Here is a 7224-nt window from a genome sequence, read left to right as displayed (position 1 = left end):
AACAAAATGGGGGCGCTAGAGAGCTCATTTCTTATCTAGGCCTAACCGCCATATGGATTTTTACTAAACTTGGTAGATATGTAGAACAGGACGCCTCAAGGTGACTGGAGAAATTTAACTCTAATTGGCAACTGGGTGGCGCTATAACAACAGAACAATGCTTCAAAATGGCTAAAATGTGACCGATCGCTGTGGCTCCCCCTGTGGACCAATGTTGGTGTTGTTTCTAATGTTTGGTATGACTAAGTCATGGTATGGTATGCTGTACTCAGTGGGTATGGACTAGTATATATAGTTCCAGAGATTTTTAAAGAACATTTGGCCTAAAAATGCCACTTGCATTTCACGTCAAGGACAACCTGCTGTTTATTAGTCCAGCTGGAGATCAACTTTCCAAATTCCAAACCAGTTTATTTTTGTCTGAAATTCTCTATGCTCACAGAAAGTTCTTCCCACCTGAGATATGAGCGGAGGAGGCGAGGAGTCAAAGCAACAGGCGTTTAACAAAATGAGACATGTGAGCCTCGGAGCCATCAATTAAATATGACATGTGGCAGAGCTGCATCGTCTGTCAGTTATAACCTTCCGCTGTATCTGATGATCTCTGTCAGAGGAGCACAACAGTGTTCATGACAACTTTAATGTACTTTTAATTTAATCTGTCCTAGTTTGAATGTTCTCTGTATCTTCCAGCTGAGTGTCTCTGTCATACTTCACAGGTGCTGGACACAAAGAAATCACCTGTGCATCCTCCTTTTCAGCTCCTCAGGCAAGCCTCCTCTCTCCTCTCTCCTCTCTCCTCTCTCCTCTCTCCTCTCTCCGCGAGATGCATTTTAGGAATTGAGACATTCTTCAAGATGGCGTGCAGAGATCGATTTCCAGGTAAGCACCTGGAGGAAACCCACGCTGACACGGGGAGAACATGTCAGAGCACCTGGAGGAAACCCACGCTGACACAGGGAGAAAACCGCTAACCACTGCACCACCATGCAGCCTTTGTGTATATTTTGATGCTAATACTTTTGGACTTTTACGTACTTGAGTATTTTTACTCAGTGAATCTGCTACTTTGACTTCAGTAAAGTATCTGCGCACCTCCTTCACCAGCACAGAGGACAGATTTCACACTTGTTTAAAAATGAAATATAATTAAAATATATTTCCAGTAATGAGGTTGAGTCTGTGCATGAAGTCTGGATGAAAATACAGACATGACACAAATACACAAAAACATCTGTGTGTGTGTGTGTGTGTGTGTGTGTGTGTGTGTATTTATAGCCCGTGCATGATTATATATGTAAATATCTCTGCATGTATGAACACATGCATTTATGTATGTTATGCTGAATATTAATGAGTCATTTGCTGGAGCAGTTTTTGGGCTGTGCATGTTGTTTCATATGTCATGTCTGACAGTCATCTGTGCAAATAAATGATGTGTGATTTTGAACGAGAGTCTGACAGACAGACAGACAGGAAACGTTACGCTGTGATTTCCCTGCAGGCTGTTCTTACATTTAACTGTGTTCAGCCCACAACATTCACATGACATGAATTATTCATTGCATCCACAAACTGTGTGTGTGTGTGTGTGTGTGTGTGTGTGTGTGTGTGTGTGTGTGTGTGTGTGTGAGTGAGTGAGTGTGCGTGTGTGGATTCATTTTTAAACTAATAACTCATTTATAGCGCCGACTGTTAGCGGCGCTGCTCAATCCGTTCTCCTTTTATGTGCCGATTTAAAAACAGCAGTGAAAGCAGAGTATGTTTGAAACAGTGAGACTAAATCCTGATTCTTTAACGCTGAGAAACACGAGTGTGTCACAGCTGATGTGTAGCTCAGAGTGCGGCTCGGGGCGCATATTTCTCTCTGAGCCTGAGAGGGAAGGAACCAACCTGAGCTGGGCCTGAGCTTCATGTAGGTAATTTTGTGAAGCACTGTAGTTTGTCCCTGTCAGGCTCCTGTTGTTACTGAGGTTAAAAGCTTTACTCTGTTCCATGTTCACATGTTGCACCTTCTAACTCACTGTAAGAGGTGTTGTTTAATACAGATTGTTTAAACACGTCACACACGCAGCAGTTAAAATAAAAAATGTTAGTCTTACTGTGAACGTCAAGTCTTCTTCTCCGTGTCTGTAATATTCAGTCCCTGTGCTAAATAAGAAAAAGCATGTTGGCTGATACAGATGATGTCTCATTATTAGCGTGCATCCCTACTTTACACATTAGGAAAGACTTGGATATCAAGAGGTTTTATGATATGTGCAAATATCACACTGCCAACCTTTCCAGGAGGATGGTTAAAGGAGTGGAAGAGCGAGGCTGCATTCACACGGTCCAGTAAATCGTAATTTGACGCAAAGACGCAAAATGACGAGCAGCTCCAGCGGCTCCACATTTCGATATTTTGACTTGATAAATGACATGTTGGGGCACATCAATCTTAGTATGCACAGCTGCATGTAAACAGGAATATTCATTTTCATTGGCCTGTTTTTCTTTTTTGGAATAAATGCAAAAAAGCAGAATATTTTGTGCAAATAAACACAGTTATGATGCTAACAGGAGGCTGGTGAGGGAGGAAATAGCTGGAGCAACATGAGCTCCTTTCACACTGCCAGATTTTCGGCGAATGATGGGACTTTTCGCCGGCAAGCTGCGAACGTTTAGACACACAGAGCCGGATTGGCGAATTAACCCGAGGCACCCAATTTTCCGCCTCGTAGGGTAGATATATTGGTGGAACCTTTTTAGTTTATACAGACCGAGGCGGCGCAACGGGAGGGGCTGTTGATGACTTGTGGGAGGAGCTGTTGATGACTTGTGGGAGGAGCTGTTGATGACTTGTGGGAGGAGCTGTTGATGACGCCGCACGTGCGAGCCACTGGCGGTGGATAAACAGGAAACAGCTGATAGCAGGAATTAGCGAGCAGCTAGTAGCAAGAGGGAAACACAAACCTGACAGACACTGTAAAGATGAGCAACTGGGGAGACAAGGAATTGCGCGCCCTCCTTGTCCTCGCAAACGAAGAGGCCATTAACCGTCAGATGACGGGGACGGTGAAGAACGGGCCGACTTACGAGAGAATCGCCGAAGGACTGACCAGCCGCGGCTTCCCTCCCACGTCACTGTTTACGTCACACGCTGAGCTACACGTTTTGTTACTTGCTCACGCCCCCCATTGCCCCGAAAAAGGCGCATTCTGTACAAACAAAAGTAGGTAGGTGGCATTTTGCTGCACTCCCTGATTTTGTTTTTATACTGTCAATGCTGAAAAAAGACTGATTGTGTTCATGTGGCTTGAAATGCTGAAAAAAGACTGATTGTGTTCATGTGGCTTGACTCTTGGCTACATTAGGCGTTAGCTTGGAGAAAACGGTCCCTATGAATGTGTATCGCTGAGAAGAAATTATTTGAATCACTCAGGGATCTGGGTTACGTCATTCACCGAGTGATTAGTTCAGCGAGTGATTCGTCATGTGGTAGGCAGTCCCTCCCTGCACCCTGGCTCCCTCACGACTCGCGAGTGATTCATCGTTTGCACGGACTGGATCAGCAGGTCCACTCCCAGCCTGCACGCTCGCTGCTGAGCTCAACTGAACTGAGAAATGAACGAATCAGTTCCGGAAGTGATTCAGTTCAGTATGTTCACTCAACAGATTTGTTCTTTTAAACGATTCGTTCGTGAACGACACAACAGTACGCCCTCTGGAAAACAGACTAAACACAACTGGCTTTGTAATTTGCTGGTGTTGAACAGTGTCTGCAGCTTGGAAAGCGTCTCTTCCTGATGACACAGTCAGCTCAGATATTACGTCACTTTCTAAATGTATATGATGTACAGAGATGTAACATATGAATTTTTTGCAGAAATGTACATTGCCATCATTCCTCATGCAACTGGGCTGAGAAACGAGGCACGTTGACAATCATGCCTCAAATAAAATATGTGAGGTGATTTATTCTTGTGAGCGTCTCTGATAAGGGAGCTGACTCTGTGAAGATGCTCCAGCAGCGAGTTTTATTTTGGACAAACTCTAAGAATCTACATCTCAGTGGATGTTGACGGGGATGAAACACACCTCCTGCTGTACGCAGACAACAAACACGACTGCAGGAACCCAGAAACAAGAATATGAATCAGAGCGGCTTTAATATTTTACCAAAAACGTCTGTTTATATTTATCAACAGAGACGTTGCTTCTGTTTTGTTTCTCTGCACTTCATGGACACAGAGTTCAGTGTTTCTCTCCTGAAACAAACTCAAGGTGTGGTTTGGTTTTTATTATCTGCGTGTCTATAAAGGAGCATTTCACTGCCGTTATCCACAGCCGTATGTCTCTGTAAACCTGATCAACATAACGGGCTGGTTACTAGTTGCTGTTGCTGAGTTATGTCTCAGCTCTGGTGTTTTTCTCTCCGATACAAATGAGTGAAGAGTGGACGCCTGCACTGAACAATTCAAATTAATGATCAGTCATCACATTAATTCAGCCATCAGTACAAAAAATATCTGTGTGTGTGTGTGTGTGTGTGTGTGTGTGTGTGTGTGTGAGTGTGTGGGAGAAATCTGGTGAAGTAAGACTTCTTCAGGCGTCCTCATTAAAACTTCACAGAGCAGAGGAAAAACTGTGGAGGCTCAAAATACAAACTTTTTCCCCATGAATATTTATAACTGATGACGAATCAATCATTAATAATCATTCAAAGCTGTGTGAGGAGTGGTGCGTCTGCAGCCCTGATGTCAGAGGGAAGCGTTGGCATCGTTTGTTTCTGTAAACCATGAATATCTTTCATTTGGACTCTTTATACGTGTCATATCAGTGTTTCTAAAGTGACCTAGTGTCTGAGCTGACCTTGTTACACCTGCCAAGCTGCAGACCACTGTTCAAGAGCCACAAACAACAAAACCAGTCGTGGTTCAGCAACTTATCACTGTTTTTCTAGCAGCTTTTTAGCCGCCAGACGTTGGTGTTTTTTTGTGACCTGTCGCTGCTCTTTCAGTGGGGGTTGTGCTCCCAACAGCCCAAAACCTGTAACGTATCTGGAGTTTGCAAAAATGTACAAATCCAACATTTATTTCTGGGTGGTTGAGCTGGTTTGTGTCCACCTGATGAAGCCAGTCCAGTAGCTTGTCTCCAATTGTGATCATTTTGACATGCAAAATTCAGATAGAGGGCAGGAAGTGATAAATCCGTGTGAACTCAAATAGAGAAAAGTGACTACATACAAGAGTTGGATGAACTTGCAGACAGCAGGTATCGTCAGAACATTTGAACTCATGTTGGATGTGCTCCACACAAAAACAAAGAGGAGTGATTTTTCCCATGGCACGATCGTTGTAACAGATGACCTTGTCTTTCAGACCCCTAACGTCAGGTTACACGATGAGCCGATGAAAACGTACAAGAGTCCAGTGGGTCCACAACTGAAGTGGCTGCCATCTTGTTTTTGGATGGGTGAGAAAATGAGCTTATAAACGTCTTTTCTATTTCAACTCTGTACATGCATGCACTGTGTCAGAATAATGTGACTAGTTAACGTTAGCTACTATTTTCAATATTTAGGTCAACTGTTCCCAGAGGTCTGGTGACATGCTGTCAGGCTAATGTTACTAGCTAACATTAGCTAACTTTAGCTACTATTTTCAATATTTAGGTCAACTGTTCCCAGAGGTCTGGTGACAGCTGATCAGGAAAAACGGTAGAAAGCTCAGGAAGAGCAACTGAGGAGGGATCCCNAGAGAGAGAGAGAGAGAGAGAGAGAGAGAGAGAGAGAGAGAGAGAGAGAGATGCAGGACAGACGGTAATGACAGTAGCTTACAACAACATTAATGAAAGACCGAACAGCTGCAGAACTAAAGACCTTCCCATCAGCCTCCACTGTACTTTGTGTTTGCTGCTAATTAGCAAATGTTAGCATGCTAACACGCTAATCTAAGATGGTGAACCTGCAAAACATCTGTGACTGTTAACATATCAGCATGCTGACATTAGCTCAATGATAAAACTGTTGCTCTGATAACCAACTGCAGTCTCCTCAGAGACACATGCTCTACTTTTAATGGTCAGCAGAAGAACACACAATGTTTGGCAGGTTTCCAGCGAGTGCTGTTTGCTGCTCTGACCTCTGACCTTTTCTTTATTCCACTTCGCTGCCTGAATCTTGATGAGTGTTGGATGTGAAGTTTCTGTGAAGACAAACAACTGGAGGATTTTAAAAAGAGTTTTTCTTTGCTGCAGTCGTTTCGTTTGCCTGGTTTCCAAGGAAACTGAATTATTTCTCGTCAGATGTGTCCTGATGCTGTTTTCACTTTCTGGTGTTGGACACATTCGTGCTTCGTACAGGCAACTGACACTTAAATTAAATTAAATTTAGACAGCTGTAGAAATAGAAATGTAAAAATGAGACTTTCTGATTGGAGCTGTTTGTTAACCAGTAACCTCTGTGGTGTGGGGTTGCCAGGTTTGACCTCTGACCTAACTACTGTCGTTAACACCCAACCTCTTAAGGTCAGACATGGAAAGTAGGACTTTATGAATCGTGTTTTTCTGATGTCAGTTACCGAGCTAGATAGATAGGCTACTTAGCTGGTCAGCTGCAGCACATCAAGTTGAGGCTGATGAACTTACCTGCAAATGTGACTTTGGTCCATTCAGATGCTGATGTCATCCTTCCTCCACCTGACAGCTACTGTCAATCAAATACAGGCACGCCTTCCTATACAAATGGTCCCCCAGTGCCTGCATTAGTATTTGTGCTTATTGTAATATCATTTCTGGAGTGTTTTCAAATGCTTTATTTCCCTAAAGTTTGTAAAAACTGAACTTAAAGATTATTTTAGTCAATAAACCATAAATATTGATAGAATTAGTTCTTTAGTTAGTCCTCAGATCAAAAGAATCAAAATTATGAATATTGTTTTAACAGGATAAAGTGATGTGTCAGTTTCCCTGGTGCCGTAATTCTCAAGTGCCAGGAAATAGACATCACAACATAACACATAATTAATATGTTATTCAAAGCCTTATTTTATAAAACTAAGGACAGGACACTGCTAAAGGAGAGCTTGAGGTTTTTATGGTTAAAAAAATGGACGGCAGGATTGCTGAACAAATCTCCTTGCTTGACGTTATATCTATAAGTCACGTAGCAGTTCATAAATCCCACATTGCTTTAATTCAGATGAGTCATTTTAATCTGAACAAGCAATCACATCAACGTTT

Source organism: Epinephelus moara, chromosome 23 (assembly GCF_006386435.1).
Source record: "Epinephelus moara isolate mb chromosome 23, YSFRI_EMoa_1.0, whole genome shotgun sequence".
Classification (NCBI taxonomy): Eukaryota; Metazoa; Chordata; class Actinopteri; order Perciformes; family Serranidae; genus Epinephelus; species Epinephelus moara.
The sequence above is the reverse complement of the archived record's forward strand: the minus strand, read 5'-3'. Positions refer to the sequence as shown.